This window comes from Anabrus simplex, chromosome 1, assembly GCF_040414725.1.
Source record: "Anabrus simplex isolate iqAnaSimp1 chromosome 1, ASM4041472v1, whole genome shotgun sequence".
In the NCBI taxonomy this organism is placed as follows: domain Eukaryota; kingdom Metazoa; phylum Arthropoda; class Insecta; order Orthoptera; family Tettigoniidae; genus Anabrus; species Anabrus simplex.
The window spans coordinates 14,335,435-14,359,445 of NC_090265.1; the positions used below are offsets into that span (position 1 = coordinate 14,335,435).

Consider the following 24,011-nt stretch of genomic DNA (forward strand, 5'->3'; position numbering starts at 1 on the left):
AAGTACGACTACAAGAAATAAATGCACGGGGCAACGCGGTACAGAATAGTAACCACAAACCTAATTTTGCGTGAGGAAGAACAAGTCGAAAATCCCAGAGCCTACAGAAAACTAAGTATTGCCCACCCGAATGTTTACTTCCTCGGAGTAGTGGATTCAAAACCAATAGCCAAACCTACCGTGACACAGAGGTAAATTAAAGGACAAATCGCATCCCAACCAAGGTGTCTTGACAGCCAAACAACGTAATCCCAAACACGATTACATAAATGACGAGCTAGCAACACGGTTCACTCATAGACAGATAAAGGATAGTCATCTTCAACGCGTGCTCACCGACTATTACACAAATTCAGCACAATACTAAGCAGAAATTACAACAGCAAACTCTGTACAGATTAAGGACTAGGTCCATGCCACAGAAGCACAAAGGAGAAATATCCTCAGGAAGGAAGTCCGACAGTACCACCGAAAACTCCATACGCCAACCGGTAGATAAGGAAAATTACACTACGTCACTAACGGTCCACAATTCAAAAGGATCCAAACAACCCACAACAACATTACCAAGTTACAATACAGGAGATACAACCACAATGCTGGCAGGAGTGCACAAACCAAACACCCACAGAAAAGAAATCGGAACCAGATTTTCTACATAACCCCAAAACGACCCCCAAAATCAAAAGGTTAGGAAGATAAATTCAGCCCAAAAACCTGTTACAGATAAAATAATATCGAGGGTTCACGCATAGAATACCACTTTTAAAACAGCCACGAAGAGTGCCCACAGGAGGAGTGTCAGATCACTCAATCATGGATGAATACAAACATCAGTACCCAGAAAAAGAAACACCTTTAAGACACGCGGTCCATGCAGAAGGCAAGCAGGGAACTTTTCCGACACCAATTGATCGTAAAACACCATAACCAGAAATCGTACAATATTAAAATGGCACAAATAGCAACCCAATCATGACTAAACTCCACGCACCTTCAGACACACGCACACAATGAAAAGATGATAAAATGGTAAACTCAGGTACCAAACACACTCCCTGACATTCCATCCCAAACACACCATAGCCCAGCGATGATTAAGTCACAAGATGATCAAAGGTTTCAGCGGAAGGAATCCGATGCGGAGCCACTGAAGAAATAAGTCTTTGAAATTACATTCTAAACGCCTAGAGAAAACAGAGGGTCAAACAAAGCACAATTTAAGTTAGATGTCATTAGATTTCCACAATGGAACTTCGGTAGCGCGCCACATAAGCATAAGGTTTGATAACGTGGATATCCATCCCAAGGTATTAATACCACCATCACAAGACAATTAAGGAAAATCAATTTCTAACTACAAGGGTCCACACCGAGAAACAGTAATATACAAGGAGAACTAAATTAGAGTCACCAACCCAAGGCACAACAAGAACCAAACTGACTCGCTCGCCAACCCACAGTATGTGCGCTAAGTTCAACTAACGGTACAGGTCAGTTACCAAAGGTGCAACCATCCAGCGGAAGATGTGGTACAATTTTGCCAGATCAACCAGGTTTAATTTGAGAAACATGAACGCGCCTAATTCGTTTTGCTACAGGGTCACTTACCAAAATTGAAACCGGAGACAAGAACTCCAACACAGTGCACGGGCCTTGGTACCTAGGGGCAAGTTTTGCCGAAAACTTATTCACGGCCTTACTTATTGGGTAGCACTTAACATACACCAGATCACCAATATTGAATTTTGACGGTTTCCTACCTTTATCGTACTGCCTTTTGACCTTTTCGTATGACACAGCTGGATTCCTTTTTGCTTCGTTCCAGATCTTTTGAACATCATTAGGCCTAGATAGGTCCGGGAGAAGATCCTCAATACATAGAAGGTTAGACATAGGGGAGTACGGGGTATAGCCAAACATTAAAGATATAGACGTCTTACCATGAGACTCATGAGTAGCGGAATTAAAAGCATGGGCCAACCAATGCAGACAGGAGTCCCATTTGGACTGGTTGTCATGATTATACGCTATCAACGCAGACTTTAAGTTCCGATTCAACCTCTCTGCATAAGAAGGATTTGGGTAGTATGGGGTGGTGGTGACATGGGAGATGCCCAACTCAAACAGATACCTTTTGAAAGAGTTACTGGTGAAAGAACTAGCATTGTCAGATACTAAGAACTTAGGTGGGCCAAATGATGCGAAGACGGAATTTAGACAGGAGATAGAGGTACGTGAATTAGTGGACCTGGTGAGGAAGATCCAGCAGAACCGGGAGAAGGCATCTATACAAACATGTGGGTGTTTCCCAAGGAAGATCGGGGGACGGGACCTACGAAATCGATGAACAGTCGCTCCATGGGGCGCGAAGCTTGTGTTGAAGACAATAATCCCACCCGATTATTCAAATTAGGTTTGCTGATGGCGCAAGATTTACAGGATTTGACCATGTTCCTGATATCACTATCCATTTTCTTCCAAACAAAGAATTGCCTAATTTTCAGACGAGTATTGAAATTTCCTAGATGACCGCCAAGGGGAGAACAGTGGTAATATTTAAAAATGACAGGTACCAGAACTTTTGGAATGATAATTTCGAAATTATGGTCCTTGCGAACCTTACAACAGAGAACACCCTTAGATAAGGAGTAAGGTTTTACTTCAATTCCACTACTGATTGTGTCAATGATGTTTTTCAGATCCGGATCAGTTTTTTGATGATCTCCAATTTCTTGGTACAGCAAAGGGAAATCGGTGAGGATGGCACTAACCCCTACGGTATTGACAGCAAGCTCATCGACACACGGGTTGGCTTCCGCACAAGGATTACCTTCAAACATCCTGCTCAAGCCATCGGCAATGACGTTCTCTGAACCACGAATGTGGCGAACATTGAAATTAAAGGATGAGATCCGTAATGCCCATCTAGTTATCCTACCGGTCCTTTTTGGTTGGTTCAACACCCAAGAAAGAGCCTGATTATCGGTCTCTAGATCAAAGTTGATGTGTTCAATGAATGATCGAAATTTTTCCAGTGCAAACAGCACAGCTAGACACTCTAGTTCATAAATGGAGTACTTAGATTCCAGATCATTGAGGACCCTGGATACGTAAGCCACCGGCCTACGCCTGTCTTCATGTTCTTGTAACAGAACGCCAGCAATAGCACACCCGGAGGCATCAGTTTGGACAATGAAACGCTTCTCAAAATCAGGAATAGCTAACAAAGGTGCATTAGTCAATGCGACCTTCAATGAACTGAAAGCTTCCTCCTGGGCATTACCCCAAGTAAATTTTACATTCTTCCTCCTAAGGTCGTTCAACGGGGCAGCTACCTCAGCAAAGTTAGGGATGAATTTTCTAAAAAAAATTGACCATACCAATGAATTGGGCAACGCCCTTGACATCTTTGGGAGGTGGGAAATCCCTAATGGCTTGAGTTCTGGAATGATCAATGGAAACGCCTTCAGAAGAAACTACATGTCCCAAGAAAGACATGCTGGGTCTGGCGAAAGCTACCTTTGATAACTTCACTGTAAGGCCGGCTTTCTTTAACCGTTGCAATACTTCCCTGACGTGCACCATATGTTCCTCGAAGGTATTCGAATAGATTACCAAATCATCCAGGTAATTAAAGACGTAGTTGAACTTAATGTCCGAGAGAATGGAATTTAGCAGCCTCGACAACACGGCTGCTCCACAACTGAGCACGAACGGAAGCCTGAGGAACTCATACAAGTTCCAGTCGGTGATAAGGGCAGTGAGGGGAATGGATCTCTTCGATAAAGGCACTTGGTAATATGCCTGGTTCAAATCCAGGACAGTGAAAAATTTCGCTCCCGAGAACCATCCAAAACAAGTATGAAGGTCGGGTAAAGGAATAGACTGGAGTACAATCTTGCTATTTAGGACCCTATAGTCAATCACAGCTCGATAACCACCAGAAGGTTTGGGTACCAAGAACACAGGGGACGCGTACGGAGAAGTGGAAGGTCTGATCACTCCGTCTCTCTCCATTTGCTCAACAATTTTCTTTAGTTCCAACACACGGGGTGGGGAAAGGCAGTAAGGAGGGGATCGAACAGGCTGCGGGTCAGACAACTCGATATCATACTCGAGTACGTCGGTCAAGCCTAACTTGCTAGTGAACACATCGGGAAATTCCTTGCAAAGATCACGAACATGACGTGCTTCGGCATCTCCTAAATGATTCAGGTCAAGCCGATCAATGTCACTAGGCTCATCTGACTCAGGGTAACCCACACACAAAACATTAGGCATTTTCAACGGAACGTTAATCAATTCAAATTTCAAATCAGGGGAAAATTTAAAAAAGAAATTTCGACACTGAGGATCCAAAACAACACCGGCCCAAGATAGAAAATTGGTACCCAGAATAATGTTACATGATAAATTAGATGTCACCAAGCACTTGATCTTCCAAGTGAAATTCCCAATCCTCAACTTGACCTTCACAGTACCCAAAATATTTAAAAACTGACAATTAGCCGAAACGCATCTTAGATTAGTGGGTATTATTTCCGGAAGTTTACACGAGGATTTCTTTTGACGATACCAGGCGTAATTCATCAAACATACTACGCTTCCAGTATCGAGAAGGGCATCTACAGGTTCATTATTGACCTCGACAAATGTGCAAGTACCAGAGGAGGGGACATGAGCAGAAATACTATTGCACATGGGGGGACACACAGATCTTAGTATGGGCAGAACTTGCCCTTTTGCTTTCTAGTCATTGAGTACCATTTCTGCCTACCAAGGGGCAATTTTTTTAACATGCTGCCTAGAGCCACAGGAATAACAAGCGCTTGGACCACGTGTAACGTCAGTACAGGAATTCCTTAGAAGATTTCGGGACCCACAGTTGTAACATTTACGGGTATTCACTACTTTAGGTGTTGACGGAAGGACGGGATAATTGGGAGTAGTAGGGGGAGGAAAATTCACAGGTCTAGAGGCATCCCCATGTTTGACATCTTCAGCAAAGGAACAGGCCTCTTCCAATTCTTGAAAGGTAGTAGGGCAACGGGTTAAGGAAAGATAGGAGCAATAAGCAGGAGATATTCCTTTAAAATTCTAGAGACCATTTCACTTTCTGGGACTGAAATTCTAAAAACCTTGCAAAAGAATCGCTGATCTAGCACATAACTTAGTAGGTTCTCATGCAGGAACTGGGTTCGGAAGCAGTGTTGGGGCACAAGACTTTGAAGAGCAAGTGATGGAATAAATTAGGAAAGGACCAGTTCATGAAAGATGCTAATTGATAAATTTTTAGAGATAGCTTCAGAAATTTCCCTCTTTAGGATTCCTTCACAATGAGGGAAGAGGGCACGGAAAATCCCCAAATCATCGACTGAGTACACATTACCAGTTTCAGTCAACTTCACAAGAAACCGTAGAAATCTGATACTCTCCTCGATAGAATTTACAGAAAAACTCTTTACTCCGCGAAAAACTTCCTTTAAACAGTTAGGCGATGACGCCGAATTTAGCTTAGAGACTAAGCTTTCCAGTAAAGGAGCTGTCACACAACACGGACCTTGGGCATGGGATGAGGACAAAATATGGTGGGAAGGGACACTCAGGGTAGGTACAATAGGGTTAAGACCAGTAGAAATAGTACAATTCTCCATATCTCTGTTAATTAATAGCAAATCTAAATCAGGGGTGATACCAGAAACCACCGTTAACAATCTAGCACAACCTGACACAAAAACAGAATCAGGCTTAATGGACAATATGTCCTGAATTCGGCCCGATAGTGGTTAGCTCTGGCCCTCAGCCGGTTTACTTGGGCTTTGGACGGAGGCAATTCAATAAATTCTTCGCGAATAATGTTAATTTCGTTAAGATTCTCACAGATTAAATCAAGGTACTCACCCACTCGACTCCTGTCAATAATAAGTAAGTTAACGGGGACCTGGGAGTTGGCTGATAGCAAGGCAGCACATTCAGCAACAGTACGGGCAGGTTCAAGGCCACGAATGGACAACTCGTACTCCAACTCGGCACGACGTAGGAAGGAGGGGTTCGTAACGGCACGCGCCATGGTAGCAAACATGGAACAAAATTATTTAAAAAATTACACAAGATCCTTGCACTGCCTTTCACAATAGTTATTGACAATAACACTTTTAGTTTCTTAGTCTTTGATTTCCATCCACCAACATTCACTACAGCACTGCACCAACCAAGGGTAGAAGGGGAGGGAAATTAGGCTGCACAAGGCAGAAACAACTAAGATTAGGCAGCAGAGCAACAACAACAACAACAACTACAATTCTGCTACCACTCTAACCGGCACCACCCTCTAGGACCCCGGTTACATCCTGGTGGTTATGAGGTTAATAACCTTACCCACCAGCGGAGGTAAAAAAAAAGGAGAGAGAGAGAGAGAAAGAGAGGGAGGCACAGCCTGGTGAGAAGGTTGCTATTGTGTCCGTCCCCAATGGGTAGATAAAGCGAACACAAGAGAGAACAAGGGGCAAAAGTAAAACAACAAGTCACCGTACATCAAAAAATTAAAGGATAAAAACAACACCAGCCAACAACATGATACTAAAATTACCCAAAGGGAGAAATAGAGACACTTACCCGAAACGTAGAGGAAAAGCGGCTTAAGGCCCGTGAACACCCAAACCAAAAGAAATAGTTGCAGCGCTGCACCAAATGTGGTAAATGAAAACCAACTCTCTAGTGATATGAAAGAAAACTTTAATAGCAATTAAAATGAGAGGTAACAATTCAAAAAGATAATATCTGGAGGAAACCTAGGTTCATCATTAAAGGAGAAGATTAAAGTCAGATAATAAATTGAACCAGGTGTTAAAAAGAATGTAAATACTCGTTTAACAGTAATTGGATTAACTTGCAAGAACTTAATATGTTTTGTTAATAAATAGCCAACAAGGCACCTTTAAATAAGAAAATGTAGACTTCATTTAACAGATAATAAAAAAACTAATCCGTAAATTTCAACAAGGAAAAACAACAGTGACCTCCATACCTCAAACAACGTAAGTAATATATTGATTTAAATGTGATCGATCACGCGTTAAAGAGAAAAACAAATACCATACTTAGTAAACAATCAGTAGTTCCATGACCTTTAGGCCGGTTGCCTTTTAACTTTACCACAATTCATTTCAATTTCTACCAAGGGGAATTTCCAAGGTCACACGAAAGTAATGGTAGAAGCTACACATTTCGCCCGGACAGAGTAAGAGGCGAAACCACAAAGAGGTTGGCCGAAATTAATAACTTTATATGAAAGAAATGCCAACGATACCAGGCAACAAAAATATTTCATCCAAGAAGCACACACGAACCGGAACCAACAACAATCCCCATTAAAACAAAAAAACCCACACAACAATGATCCAAACACACGTTGCCATAGTAACGGGAAAAGCGAAGCACAGTCTACAAATAAGAAGGAAAACAAACGGATTTAAAATAAAAATTCACAGAAATCCCAGAAACAACAAAATTATACAAAGCAAGGAGAAATAAATCCCAGAAGGCAACAGGAACCCGAAGGAAAGCTAACCCCACTACCTTGGAAACCGCGCCTTGGTTCACACCATAAGGTACAATCAAAGTGCAAAAAAAACTTTTACTTAATTTTAAAATAAACATACTAATTTCTATCACCGTGCGAACTGCATTCTAAAATGATTAATTGCCGAAACCATTTCCTATGGTTCACAGACGCACACGATATCCAGCACAAATTTCGAAGAGGAAGTCTTAATCCAAATTATTATTAAGTTATTACTGTTATCTTGAAGTGCCCCAAAACACATTAATCTTCTTCTTCACGGCGAATTACCTTAATCCAAAACAGTTACATACCTTTGAGTCCAGAAAAATTGGGAAGCTCAAACCTGGCCATTGTTATTGAAGAGAGGCCACCACGAGGCCGGGAACTAAGCTTGTTCACCAAGGATCCTGGAGAATTATCGTAGCAAAAACATAGTCCAATAAAACAGTAGGAGGCCAGCAACTAATCCAATAAGGGAATATCCCTCTTAATGAAGAAATCACAGTGGTTTTAGAACGACCTTCCGCCGCATAGCGGAACACACACTTTCACGTCCATCCATGGCGGCTGCAGAACGCCAACTCTCTCCGAAGTAGTGGCTCGCAGTCAGCACTAGACTAGCCTCACCAACTCGCGCACGCGCAGTAAGCACAGATGCAATACTCAGAACAGCAGCGCATGGCATACCGTAACCGAAAAGTATATTGGCCAAAAGCCGATTGACACATAATTTCCAGATGGCAACGCAAACGCCAGTTCGGAAAGGATATAGGGGGAGTCTCAGACTACTAAATACTGTCTCAAGCATTTGATAGGGTAGATCGTGGGAGACTACTGGCAAAAACGAGTGCAAATGGACTAGACAAAAGAGACACCACCAGCTGCCTGAGCAGCTTGCTACTGCTAGAACTAAGCCGTTTTTAAAAAGCCACATACTTATCTGCTGAGTTCTACATTTACAATAAGATACAAAAGTTGAAAACTAGAAAAGCGGCTGGAATTGATCAGATTTCCAGGGATATACTAAAGACAATGGGTTGGGATATAGTACCATATCTGAAGTACTTATCTGATTACTGTTCGGTCGGAGGAGCTATACCAGATGAATGGAGAGTTGCTATAGTAGCCCCTGTGTATAAAGGAAAGGGTGATAGACATAAAGCTGAAAATTACAGGCCAGTAAGTTTGACATGCATTGTATGTAAGCTTTGGGAAGGCATTCTTTCTGATTATATTAGACATGTTTGCGAAATTAATAACTGGTTCGATAGAAGGCAATTCGGTTTTAGGAAAGGTTATTCCACTGAAGCTCAACTTGTAGGATTCCAGCAAGATATAGCAGATATCTTGGATTCTGGAGGTCAAATGGACTGTATCGCGATTGACATGTCTAAAGCATTTGATAGGGTGGATCATGGGAGACTACTGGCAAAAATGAGTGCAATTGGACTAGACAAAAGAGTGACTGAATGGGTTGCTATATTTCTAGAAAATAGATCTCAGAGATTTAGGGTAGGTGAAGGTTTATCTGACTCTGTAATAATTAAGAGGGGAATTTTTCAAGGCACTATTATCGGACCTTTATGTTTTCTTATATATATATATAAATGATATGAGTAAAGGGGTGGAATCGGAGGTAAGGCTTTTTGCGGATGATGTTATTCTCTATAGTGTGATAAATAAGATACAAGATTGTGAGCAACTGCAACGTGACCTCGAATTGTGAGATGGACAGCAGGCAATGGTATGTTGATAAACGGCGTTAAAAGTCAGGTTGTGAGTTTCACAAATAGGAAAAGTCCTCTCAGTTTTAATTACTGCATTGATGGGGTGAAAGTTCCTTTTGGGGATCATTATAAGTATCTAGGTGTTAATATAAGGAAAGATCTTCATCGGGGTAATCACATAAATGGGATTGTAAATAAAGGGTACAGATCTCTGCACATGGTTATGAGGGTGTTTAGGGGTTGTAGTAAGGATGTAAAGGAGAGGGCATATAAGTCTCTGGTAAGACCCCAACTAGAGTATGGTTCCAGTGTATGGGACCCTCACCAGGATTACCTGATTCAAGAATTGGAAAAAATTCAAAGAAAAGCAGCTCGATTTGTTCTGGGTGATTTCCGACAAAAGAGTAGCGTTATAAAAATGTTGCAATGTTTGGGTTGGGAACAACTGAGAGAAAGAAGAAGAGCTGCTCGACTAAGTGGTATGTTCTGAGCTGTCAGCGGAGAGATGGCGTGGAATGACATTAGTAGACGAATAAGTTTGAATGGCGTTTATAAAAGTAGGAAAGATCACAATATGAAGATAAAGTTGGAATTCAAGAGGACAAACTGGGGCAAATATTAATTTATAGGAAGGGGAGTTAGGGATTGGAATAACTTACCAAGGGAGATGTTCAATAAATTTCCAATTTCTTTGAAATCATTTAGGAAAAGGTTAGGAAAGCAACAGATAGGGAATCTGCCACCTGGGCGACTGCCCTAAATGCAGATCAGTATTGATTGATTGATTAATTGATATTGATTGATCGATTGATTGATTGATTGATTGATTAGTGTATATCTAAGAAATTACAGTATTATTGAAAAAAAATTTAAAAGCATAACATTGTTTTCCTCATTGTTTTTATTTATATAAAATATTGGAGCCGATGGACGATAGAAAGGAAACTCGGTCATTGTTGCTATTCACCCTTCTAACGTATGAATCACATTCACTTTCACACATCATTACCTATCGTGATTGTATCACATATTTCTTCTTCCAGAATCACACTTAGTACTATAAACTTTACTCGTTTGAAGTTTTGTCTATTACGCAACCACTATCACTTGCAATTTCAGTGAGTTAGAGAAGCTTGTAAACACAAAGAGAAGGTTGTATAGTGTTGAGGAAAGAGGACACTGAAGTCATCTAAAGGAGAAGAACAAACTTTAGGTAGAAGTCTCCTGGTCTCCAAAAATACATGGATATGGGAGTTCGCTACACTGAATGTGCGCTAAATGACTTTACTCCTCTATGGGAGGGAAGGTGTTAACGAACACTCGTCTAGTCACTACAGTATTGGACAATACTTCACCTACTCAAACCCTTCAAACTGGTATTAAAAGTTACCCAAGTTTTACCCTACAGCAGTTATAAAATTTAGAAAAATATCACAATTTTACATGCCGTCACAAACATTGCTATAACTTCTAAACGATTTGTCTGATTTTGTTCAAAATAAATGGATACACAGTTCATATCATGCAGATGTTATATCTATATACAAAAAGTAAGGAAATGCCTAATTACATTTTTGTTGGAATGTCCATGACCACTCAGGTGAGAATTCATTATATTACTATCATTATGTACATCATACGTAATATCATCATCACTAACACTTTCATTACCACTCGAATTATTCTCATCACAACATTCACCTAATGTGCATTTGAGAGCTGCATTAGATAAATACAGACCATACGAGGATGCTGCCATGTTGTTTACAACGGCTGACGTTGATGAAACAAATTCCTTTTACGCCAACACAATGCCACGTTACGGTAAAAGATGCTACCCTGCATAAAATGATACCCTGTGCTGTGATCCGTGCTGAAAGTTCACGTTCACAATCAAGACAGCACGCAGATGTACATCTAAAACATCGCTAGTCTAGTCCATACAGGTATATGTCAAACCGCTCCTGGCTCCATACACGTCGAACCAGCTTGAGTGGCTAATTCTCTGAGTTCTGCTTTCGAGAAATATAGCCACTTATTCAATCTGTTGCTCAAAATCAACAAACCATAACTGAATTGCATTTAGAGCTGTTGCCCACATGTCAGATTCACTATTATTTGTTTACGATGTTTTCAAAGAAATTGCTAACATATCAAACAATTTGCTAAGGGCTCTATTCAGGACGAGGATTCAGGACAGGTGTCTGTGGGAATTCAGTACGAGTCGCTGCATGTAGAACAACAGAGGGAAAATGAGGTACAGGAAACTCTTGCTGAGAAGTACGGAAGTAGGAGGTGTCATATATCCTAAGATTAACCAGTTACCAGATATCCGCTTTTTTCCTTTTTTATTTAATCTATATGAACAGATCTTCTAAAATGCAGGTTTTTTATACAAAGAAGATTACAAACAGAACAAAAAACACTTGCTCCTCCCAAAGAGATCCCTGGAGTACAATTAAAGTTATATGATACACGCTGGCGCTCCCATATCGTCCCACCTAATTTCCTGAAATGAAAATTACTAAACATAGTGACAAAGTGTCTTCCTTGCAAGTTAGAGTATACTGACTTCGGAGACAAGGAGAAAACGAGTGATCTTAATGAATCCACCCTACCAACACTGACCGAAGACGCAGGACCCGATGAAAAAACACCCTGGAACACAGTGGTGAAGAAATCGAAACAGCATCGTAGGACCATCATCGGGACGAAACAAAGCAACGAAGAACTACAACCGGCAGCCAAAACAGCATGGCTATATGTGGGAAAGATAAAAGAAGGAACCACAAAAGATAACATCAAAAACTATTTATTAAGAAATGGCATTACAGAGATAAAAGCCTGTGAAATGCTTAATACAGTTGGGCCCATGAAAGCCTGCAAATTGGGAATTCCTTTTGAGTTTCTACAAACAACAGAAAAACTAGATTTCTGGCCTAAAGGTATTGTAATTAGAAGATTTTCTTTTCGAGGCCAAAGACGCAACATTGGAGTGTCCCTCGAATAATAAAACAATCAAGATTCTTCTCTGGAACATCGAAGGACTAAAAAACGCCTTACCATTAATACCCCCAAAGACAATGGAACATTTCGATGTCATCATAGCTACGGAAACTTTTCTTTTAGAACCAACAGACCTACCAAAATTCTATGGATATCACACATTTGCAACGCCAACAGGAGGTCGACCGGCTGGAGGAGTCTCATGCTTCCTCAAACCAACTGTTGGAAGAGTACATGAAATCCAGAGAAGTGAAAATACAATCATAGTTAAGACCACTGACCTAACATTAATAGGAATATATATCGCACCAGATAATTCAATAGAAGATGTAGTAGAATCAGTACTTAATGCAATAGGGAAAGTAAATACTGTGGAAGAAGTGATAATCGCGGGTGACCTCAACTGCAGGATAGACAAGCCGAACGCAAAATCGGAGTTAGTTATTCAAATCCTGAGGGATGAAGGTTACACAATGATAAACAGAAAAGACCTTAAAACATACTTTGCACCAAATGGCTCTAGTGCAATTGATCTTTTATTCTACCGAGGTGAAAAATTTATGATAAGGAAACAGGAAGGTCTATGGTCCTCAGGGTCAACGCCAATCAGAAAACATATACCCATCTGCACAGAAATTGAACACAAAGAGTCACGGAAAACACTAATCCCCGATGATAAAGGCATCACAATTTCAAGAAATATTGATGGAACGAAACTGCAAAACCACCCGAATATACAAAAAGCAAGAGCACTTGTAGCTCGAGGACACCTAGATGAAGCAGTAGAAGTTGCTACAAATCTGATACTGGAAACTGCTTTGCCTGTGAAAGAAAGGAGAGCGCAAAAGTGGTTTGACAGGCAATGCTACATAGCACGAAAAGACACCTTACGCGTGTTATACTCAGCCAGAAAAATGGAGACCGCTGATTACTTGGAAGCATATGCCATCAAAAGAAGAAATTACAGAAAACTTCTAAAAGAGAAGCGAGCTAAATACCTGGAAGCAGAAGCCAAGAAGATTGCAGTCGAAGCAGAAACAGACCCATTTCGGGCCCTCAAGAAAAAGCAAGAGTGTAGAGCGAGGGAAATACCAATGGAAACATGGGAAAAACACTTCTCAGTGCTTCTAAACAGGGACAGCAGAGCAAAAGGTGACACCGCAAACCACCCTATCGATCCAGAACACGAAATTAGACTAACCACAGGGGAAGTACAGATGGTAATCAGCAAAGGAAAAAAAGGGAAGTCAGCAGGACCGGACAACATATATACAGAACACTTAAAAAGTACTCAAGACCATTTACTACAGCTTTGGACAGAACTATTCAACAAATGTCTAAATTTAGGCAAAATACCGGAAGTTTGGAGAACGGCAACGCTGAAGATTTTGTACAAAGGGAAAGGAGAAACTGACAACCCCGACTCATATAGAGGTATAGCTCTAGAAAGCAACTTATACAAAGCATTTGCAACTATTGTAGCGAATCGCCTGAACAACGAAATAGACCCATTCATACCAGAATGCCAACTAGGCTTCCGCAAAGGAAAAAGCACGTTACAAGCTGCAGCATGCCTGAAAGAAAAAATTGAAGAGGCACTGAGGCATCCAAAAGGGAAGTACTACGTCGTCTTTGTTGACTATAAGAAGGCTTTTGATATTATCGACAGAGATATTCTGATAGGAAAATTAAAACAAATGATTGGCGACAACACGCTCGTGAGAATCGTTGAGACCATACTAGACTACAACCTAATCAAAATTGAAGATGGAGCATCCTCATCCGGGAAAGTAATTCAAACAAACGGGGTACCCCAAGGAGACCCGCTAAGCCCGCTACTATTCAACGTAGCAACGGCAGATATCACACAGATAATGACGGACTCCCCTGAGACTACTCTAATAATGTACGCTGATGACATGGCTCTGGGATCGAGCTCAAAAGCAGAACTACAGTCGACACTGATGAAGTTAGAAGCTTGGGCTTCAGATAACAAATTTGAAATTAACCAGGAAAAGACAGTACAGATGGTCTTCAGAAAAGGTGGCAAGGTGGCCAAGGACGACGCTATAACATTAAATAATAAACCACTAGAAATAGTCAAGAAATTCAAATACGTGGGCATCACGTTCCAAACGAGCATGGCATCCTTCAACAGCCACGTCATAGACAGAACGACAGCAGCAATCAGAGCCATCCACAATATCAAGAATATTTCTATGCTATCCCTTAACACAGCGATGACTCTAGTCAAGACCGCAATAACCCCAATTGTCTCGTACGGAATCGAAATAATATGGGATAGCCTGACAATCGGTGACTTGGAGAGGATAGAAAGGGTCAAAGCAAGGTTCCTGAAGAAGGCCCTAGGAGTAGGCAAACTGGCACCCTCCAGACTTGTTTATGTACTGGCACGGGAAACTTACTTCATTGAGGATCTACGACTCAATCTACCACTGCCATCTACCGGCCCATTCCAAGAGCTTCAGAAAAAACTTCTCAAGAAACGCGCGGAAATAGACCCCGAATTCTACGGAAATGACGCCATGATCGATCGAAACTGGACCAAGCAACTTCAAGAGCAAAGACATGTCATAACAAGATATGCAATACATGGCTTCCACCACAAAATATGCGCAAAGACAAAATTCCACAATCCAACAGATGACTGTGTTTGTACACTGTGTAAGGAAAAGTGCGACCGCTACCATCTGCTAAAGTGCAAGAACAGAATAAAGACTCTAACAGAATACAGCACAATGAAAATTGGGACAACAAACTTAATACTCATTCGAGTGCTCCTTATATAATTAATAAAGACAAAAAACTCAATGAGATAATAGATATAAAAAAACCCTTTATGACCAAATTCCCACCTTACTACAAAAAATGAATTTTCAAGGCAACAACTTTTCTAAACTCTTTAATACCACATCAGCTAACTCACCCAGCACGTTGACAGTCACACCCTCCCCCCTACCTACTCCATTCCCACCAATTCCCCTACACGCAATGACAGCAAGCCCACCTCTTCCCATCCAAGCACTTCCCCCTCCACTACGACCCCATCGACACAATATGAGAAATAAAAACCACTTGACCACCAAAAACACAACAACACCCAACACAAGCAAATAACATTTCAACCGCATTAGTAAAAAGACATTAACACTATCCACATAATTTTCGAGTCCATACATCCCCCCCCTCTCTCTTTTTCAACCAACACTCCCAACACGTTACAAGCTCACCCCTCCACTCTACCTCCCTCCATTCCATCAGTTCTCCTCTGCGCATGAACTCCGCTCATGCTCCTCCCTCTCAAAGCCACCCACCCCCGCCACCGAACGCCAAACACATGTGCGTATTACCGACTGAGCCTCCTTCATATTCAACCAACACTCACAAACAAATAGCTTCTCAGTGACACATCAGGTATGTAACACAACATTTACTCTTCATTACTTACCATGATCTTTTCTTTACACACCAATTAATAATATGAACATCTCGATTACAGATAACTTCCACTTCATACAACACAACTTTTAACAACACGCCAGAATGCAGTGCACACCAGCATGAACATGGCTCGCCACTACGGCTCCTCTCCACAGACAGAAAAAGAAGATGCCTCGTCCCAGCTACGACGCTCTGACTCTGTAGTAATACATTCTAATCTCTCCACTGCGGTTTATACCATAAGCAACTCCATTCTATTTTACCAGGCCAGCAGCACAAAACAGTAAGTCCGTCCCGAGGTCCTTCATGTTTTCATTCACGGAATAATATCAATTTAAAGTCTCACTAGCATCTCACACTGGTGTTTTCACATAATATTCAAAGCTACACAAAGTTAACTAAACTAAAAAGCGAAAGATTCTAACCCGCAACATATTCCCAATAAATACAATTATCAACAAATAAGTGCCGTCATTGTTGCCATTCAAATGAACCGTGTACTCAGTGACACCCAATGTCTCCATCCACACCTACCAAATTCACCGTACTGAACCCGGGACTTCAACCAGACAACTTTCAGTTTGACTACGCCTATAGAACCTCATTTGACATTCTAAAAATAAAATATAAAACTATGGAATATTTTTCTCTGCCCCCTGTGATTATAAACTAAGGCTGGACCACTCTGCATATTACTGATGTGTTAATGCTGCAATCATCATCCAACGACTAAAACAACAGGACGCACTTGATGCTAGACATCTTTATATCCTTTCTCATCAAGCTGCTCTCTTGTGAATATGTATATAAGCTGTAATTTCTCAACTGTTCAATTGGATATTGTAAATGTACTGTATAGTTACCCTGTCAACCTGTAATCGTTCAACCAACGGCAGTAATTAATGTTACGAGCATTGACGCCAGATACTTTATATCCTTTCTCCCCTGATTGTTTCAATGTAAATATTTGTATAAAGTTTATAAATTCCTATGATTTTCTAATGAGTGCGTCAATTATACTTCGGAACACCACTGTTGGACTCTGCTAAAATACCCAGTGATTTTACGCATTGGTGCCGACTACTATGTCTATAAACTTATATTGTTTAACTGTATCACCAGTGAACAAGTTTTTCTTGGTTGCTTAATTTTCCCATGTAATGTATCTTAATGTTTACAATTTAATTACTAATCAGGTACCTGATTGGCAAAACATGTCTCAAATGGAATTAATATTAAATTCCTAAGTGTTTAAAAATGTATATGTATTGAATAGGTGACACAATAAACCCTTTTAGCATCCTAAGGTATCTTCCTTGTCTACAATTCTAAATGATGCGGCGCTTTCACCAGTCTTCCAGATCGAGTAACTTTACGGTCAATACTAAAACCTGGCAGTCTCTGAACGACATTGGATGACTCAGTATGATCATGAGAATCCGAAATAGAAGCCGCAACAGGGTCCAACACCTCTTCACTATCCTTGTTAGACTGGCCTTCGATCTCCAAAGAAACACATGTTGTAGCGGGCGAGTCATTGTTCCATTTTCAGTTCTTAACTGAATATCTTGTATATTACCATCACGTCCCTGAATTATATTTTCTACTCGTGCAAGTGGCCAGAAGATTCTTTTGGTATCATCGGAAGCAATTAACACGATTTCTTCTACTGAGGGCAGACGAGTCTTCTTGCGATGAATCAACTTCGGTGAGCCTAAGTATTCAGAACGGAACCGAGCCCTCAGCTGTTCCCTGAGTTTGTGTCAATAATGTAAACGATGCTCCAAATAGTTCTTTTCAATTTCGTCAATATCTCCGGTTCCACTATTGCAAATATCTTTGAGGATCTTCTTCGGTGTCAAGGCAACAGGATCTTGATTGGTTTACGAAGAAACAGTGATTTGTCTGGAATTGACAATTCTTTCACATTCACAGAGAATGGTATACAACTTATCCCGGTTCAATGATGGCCTCCCCAAGATTCATCGAACAACCTGCTTAATATTTTCAACCATCCTCTCATAGAATCCTCCCCACAGTGAGGCAGTCAGTGGATTGAATTTCCACTGAATCCTTTCAACTGAACAGTACAACTTTATTCTATCCCAATCAAGAGCTGCAAAAGTATTCTCAGCACCTCGAAAACAAGTTGCATTGTCAGAGTAAATCTCACTTGGTCTTCCTCTGCGTGCAATAAATCACCGCAGAGTTAACAAATACAGATATTGTTAAAATTTGTACACACTTTCGGAATACTCGGGTTATTGAATGCAGCAGTTTTGAGAGATACTGTTATACAAAACATGGCCTCCATCTAAACAATTCAGGTAAACGAAAGATAGATATATATTTCTAGATTTTATTAATCTTAAGATATGTACAGTAAAACAGGCAACTCCCTTGAGTTATAATACTGACCAGGAAAACTAGTAGAGCCAGCTGTACTTCAAGCTGGCTCAGTCAACTAGAAAATGAAACAAACTCAGGAAAGTAAGGAATTTCAAGTTACCCAATTGCAACAGTCAAGTTTTAGGGAGGAAGGGGGCCTGAGATTGCTCTTGGTAAACTGTCAAAGTGTAGTAAATAAACAATTAAAATTCGGTACATTGATGGAATCTTATGAGACTGATGTGGTGATAGGAGTGGAATCGTGGTTGAGAGAAGGGGTGGGTAATAGAGAAGTCTTTCCAGAAGGGTACACAGTCCATCATAGAGACAGAGGAGATAAAAAGGGAGGGGGGGGAGGTGTTTATCCTGGTGAAGGAAACTTATTGTTCACATGAATGTTTTACTGATGAAACGGATGAAATTAGTTTGTGATAATATGAAGGAGGTGGGAATTATAGGAACACACAGGTCTGGAAGAGAGGAAAGAGACGTGGAAATATTTGAGAAAATAATAGATTATACTCATAAACACAATAATAATGATATGGTAACAATTGGGGGAGATCTAAATTTGCCTGAAGTTGAATGGATTGGAGGTGCAAGTGAAGCCCATGAACAGAAACTGGCAAATAAGTTAATTTGGGAGGGAGGATTTACACAAGTAGTACAAGAACCGACTCGTCTCAATAACTTACTAGATGTATTCTTGGTTAAACCATGGGAAATTGTAGATAAAACTGAGGTAATTGAAGGAATAGGAGACCATAAGGCTATAATAATGGATGTAGGACTTGTACCAAAAAGGCTTAAAAAGAGGGTTACACAAGACAATAAATTGTACAGAAAAACTAAAGTTGATGAATTTGGGACTTACCTTAAATCACAATTCAGTTGTTGGATAAGTGAAGGAAGTAACATGGATACACTTTGGGCTAAATTTAAAGGAATCATTTGGGAAGGAGAGAAGAGATTCGTTCCTGTTATGAAGGGTAAAATGACCTCAGACCCTGTTTATTATACAAGGGAAATAAGAAAATTAAAAGGAAAGTGTAGAATAGTAAACAGGAAAATCAAAGAGGGTACGGAGAGTAGAGAAACAAGAAAACAGCTAATGAGGGAACTATATAGAGTGAAAAAGGAAGCAAAAGAGAATTATATGAATGGCATACTTCAAGAGGGTAATGACCACAAAGGGAAATGGAAAAAGCTGTATTCATATATCAGGAATCAAAAAGGGAACGGAATCCAAATTCCTACAATGGTGGGAGAAGGGGGTGAACACTATTTAACAGATACTGAGAAAGCAAACCTATTTAGTAGGGAATTCAGAGATTCAGTAGTTGACTGTCAGGAGTTGGAAACCAAAACAGAAGACAGAGAGGGAGAGACACAGAGGGAAACAAGAAGCTTCTCATTCACAAATGAAGATATTTTCAGAGAAATCCAACTGCTTCAGGAAGGAAAAGCAGCAGGAAGTGATCAAATTACTGGGGAGGTATTAAAGACAATGGGGTGGTACATAGTGCCTTATTTAAAATTTCTCTTTGACTATGTCATAAATAATAGTGCAATACCAAAGGAATGGAAGGAATCTATAATAATACCAATTTATAAAGGAAAGGGTGCTAAAAAGAAACCAGAGAACTACAGACTAATCAGCCTGACCAGTATAGTTTGTAAAATACTGGAGAGTTTAATATCGAAGTACATCAGAGGGATATGTGATGATAAAAATTGGTTCATGAGGAGCCAGTATGGATTTAGAAAGAAATTTTCTTGTGAGGCACAACTGGTAGGATTTCAGCAGGACATATCAGATCAATTGGATTCAGGAGGTCAGTTAGATTGCATAGCCATAGATCTTTCCAAAGCCTTTGATAGAGTGGAACATGGAATATTATTAAAGAAATTGGAGGGAATAGGATTGGACGTTACGGTTACAAGGGTTCAGAAAGTCAAAGAAGGAAATAATGTATCACAGAAAGAGAAAGTTTGGAAGGGAATTGCACAGGGTAGTATAATCAGTCCGTTACTTTTCTTAATATATGCAAATGATTTAGGGAACAACATAACATCAAAAATAAGATTATATGCAGATGACATAATTGTTTATAGGGAAATAAACAACATTGAGGATGGTTCAGAATTACAAAGGGACCTTGAAAGTATCCAACAATGGGTTGAAGAAAATAATATGAAGGTTAATGGAGGCAAATCAACTGTTACAACTTTTACAAACAGGAGCTTTAAAACTGAATTTGAATATACTTTGGATGAGGTAGTTATCCCAAAACATGGCAAGTGCAAATAATTAGGTGTGAGATTTAAAAGTAATTTGCACTGGAAGGGTCATGTTGAAGACATTGTTGGGAAAGCATACAGATCGTTACATGGCATAATGAGGCTACTTAAAGGATGCAACAAAGAATTAAAAGAAAAAAAATTCTTGAGTATGGTTCATCCATTATTGGAATATGCAAACAGTGTTTGCGATCCTCACCAAGAATACCTAAGAAAAGAAATAGACAGTGTGCAGAGGAAAGCAGCAAGATTTGTAACAGGGGATCTCAAGAGAAAGAGTAGTGTACAGAAATGTTACAGGAACTTGGGTGGGAAACTTTAAGTAAGAGAAGGGAGAAAACTAGACTTATAGGATTATATAGAGCCTATACAAGAGAAGAAGCATGGGGAGATATCCGTGAGAGGCTTCAGTTGGAAAATAATTATATCGGCTGGACTGACCACAAATATAAAATTAGAAGGAATTTTAGCAGAAGCACGGCCAACTCGAAGTTCCGGCCTGCTACACATGACAGTTCCATAGAGATGACGTCAGATTTTTAATGCAGCGATATGCAGGCACGATTCTTGTTTACATGGTGGTTTCGTAGCACGTTGTTGTTATTTCAACGTTATTAGAGGTGTTCGTTCGTGTTTAAAAGTCATAACTGTATGAAAACGCATCAGTAAAGGATGTATTTTCAGCAATAGTTATGTTAAATGCTATAGAATTCTAATTTGAGCAGCCTGATGTTAGGAAGTATTGCTAGGTTATGTGCTAGGTTAAGTGTACCCACTGAGCTATTATGAATTGTTTAAAGTACTCTAAAGTTTATCATTTAATTATGATTATTACTATAATGTGTTAGTGTAGTGTATGCTCCTCTTTGCAAAATGGGGCAAACGTGTAGTGTGCCTGGATGTAGGCCTACATCCAATTACCATTCGAATAAGTAGGTGGCTATCTCAAACATTTGCGTTTCCTAGCTATAAGGAGAAGCAAGCTAAATGGATTCATACTATACACCGATCTAATTTTGAACTCAGTAAATATGCCTGTGTCTGTATTAAACATTTTTCCGAAAATCACATAATTCGAGTTGATACTGCAAAACAACCAGATGGTTCCGTTTTAACTGTGCCTAGAGTAAAGCCAAAACTAACTGACAATGTTGTGCCAACTATATTTACAGGGCAGCCATCATATATGTCTCAACCAACACCTGCCAAATGAAAATCGCCAGAAGAAGGAGACAAGGTATCAAATTATGAGGACTTGTTGGGTAACTATACAACCCTAAATGTACTTGAATTTTCTACCAAAATTGTTGTCAATAAAGTTTTATTTACAAGCTTCAAACCAAATTCATACTTGCTAAAGCTGTACAGAGAGGAGTTGAAACAGCCTACATATTTTGTTTTTCAAATTGCTGTGAAGGGCTACACTTTATTTCAGACCTTGATATCTGATTTTGAAGATCACTGGAAGTCATAGGGATGTTTTTACAAACTTTTTGAGAATGAAAGTAGAAGAAACTGGCAATTACTGTGATAAGTGTGTGTGTGGTATAGAGTTCATTAGTATTGTGTCCAACATCTGCCACATTTTCGGAAATAATTTTAGTAACAATTACTGAAAAATAATAAACAACAACACTGTGTGCACAAACAAGCATAAAATAATAACATTTTAGAGACAACAGCTCGCCTATTGAGCATCAAATGATTTGTTATGGAGGACTACTTGTTAATTCAGGCCTTGATATCTGATTCAAAGGTGTATTTTTAAACAGTGGAAATTGTAGGGATCTTCCTTTCAATGATTTGATAATGGAAGTTGAAAAACCTGGTAATTTCTGTGAGAAGTGTGGGTGTGAGCTGCAGAGTTAATGAGTGTTGTGTCAAAGATCTATCATATCATGGCAAATATTTTTCATAACTGTCATTGATAAATAATTAATAGCATTATGTGCTGAAATAAGTGTAATATAAGGGCATTTTAGAGACAGCAACAGTTTGCCGAGTGACCATCATACTACTTTTCAAATTGTGGAAAGGTACTCGTTAACTCAGACCTTGATACTTCATCCAGTAGTAATTGTACGGATGTTTCTTTCAATGTTTTTATAATGAAAGTTGAAAAACCTGGTAATTTCTGTGACAAGTGTGGGTGTGAGCTGCAGAGTTAATGAGCGTTGTGTCCAAGATCTATAATATCATGGCAAATATTTCCCTGTCATTGATAAATAATTAATAAATAACACTATGTGCTCAAATAAGTGTAATATAATGGCATTTTAGAAACAGCAACAGTTTGCCTAGTGACCATCATACTACTTTTTAAACTGTGGAAAGCTACACATTAACTCAAACCTTGATATCTGATTCAAATATATATTTTTTGACAGTGGAAATTCTAGGGATGTTTCTTTCAATGTTTTCAATGTTTTGATAATGAAAGTTGAAAAACCCGTGCCAAGTGTGGGTGTGTGCTGCTGAGTTAATGAGTGTTGTGACCAAGATCTGTCATATTTTGGAAAAATACGTTTTTTAACTTATTCTTGTGCTCAGACAAGCATAAAAGAATTGTGTTGTTTTGAGAGAAAACCATTCGCCTATTCACCATCATCGTACAGTCCAGGTGAGTAGCCTTCAGTCGAACATTTTATAATATGTAATATATTACCTTGAGTGCATATATCTGCGTAATACCAATACAATGGTCCGTTATTGGACATTATAAATTTTCCAGTTAACTCATTCTTGGTTGCCTGCGTTTCGCCCTCGTGTGCTAAGTTAGGCTCATCAGTTGGGACTTAGCACACCACCCAAGACGCAAGGCTAGTGCATACTGTGGAGGCCACTGCATAGGCTATTTGAAGCCACCAGCAGTGCCAATGCACTATGAGAGCTATGTCTTATTTCCAAAAAATTGATGCCTGCCTGGCCATCAAATTATGTAGATGTTGATTCCCATCGGGAACCTAAAATATTTGTCCTGAATGAGTAAATTTATAATACCAATATAATAGTCCGTTATTGGTCATTATAAATTTTCCAGCTAACTCATTCTTGGTTGCCTGCGTTTTGCCCTCGTGTGCTAAGTTAGGCTCATCAGTAGGGACTTAGCACACCACCCAAGACGCAAGGCTAGTGCATACTGTGGAGGCCACTGCATAGGCTATTTGAAGCCACCAGCAGTGCCAATGCACTATGAGAGCTATGTCTCATTTCCAAAAAATAGATGCCTGCCTGGCCATCAAATGATGTAGATGTTGATTCCCATAGGGAACCTAAAATATTTGTCCTGAATGAGTAAATTTATAATACCAATATAATGGTCCGTTATTGGACATTATAAATTTTCCAGCTAACTCATTCTTTGTTGCCTGCGTTTCGCCCTCGTGTGCTAAGTTAGGCTCATCAGTTGGGACTTAGCACACCACCCAAGACGCAAGGCTAGTGTATACTGTGGAGGCCACTGCATAGGCTATTTGAAGCCACCAGCAGTGCCAATGCACTATGAGAGCTATGTCTCATTTCCAAAAAATAGATGCCTGCCTGGCCATCAAATTATGTAG

The 24,011-nt window shown here is 39.9% G+C and overlaps 1 protein-coding gene across 5 annotated transcripts in view; it reads right to left on the reverse strand.

Annotated features, from left to right (window-relative positions):
* The window catches only part of LOC136859225 (zinc finger protein 28), a 115,450-nt gene that overhangs the window by 77,382 nt on the left and 14,057 nt on the right, over window positions 1-24,011 (reverse strand). The window contains exon 1 of one of the 5 annotated variants that reach the window (XM_067138685.2): window positions 5,905-6,109. The exons of the other annotated variants lie outside the window; for them this stretch is intronic. The gene's annotated coding sequence lies outside the window, so the exon portion shown is untranslated. Of the gene's footprint in view, window positions 1-5,904; window positions 6,110-24,011 lie in introns of those variants that run through there. 5 annotated transcript variants of the gene reach the window in all.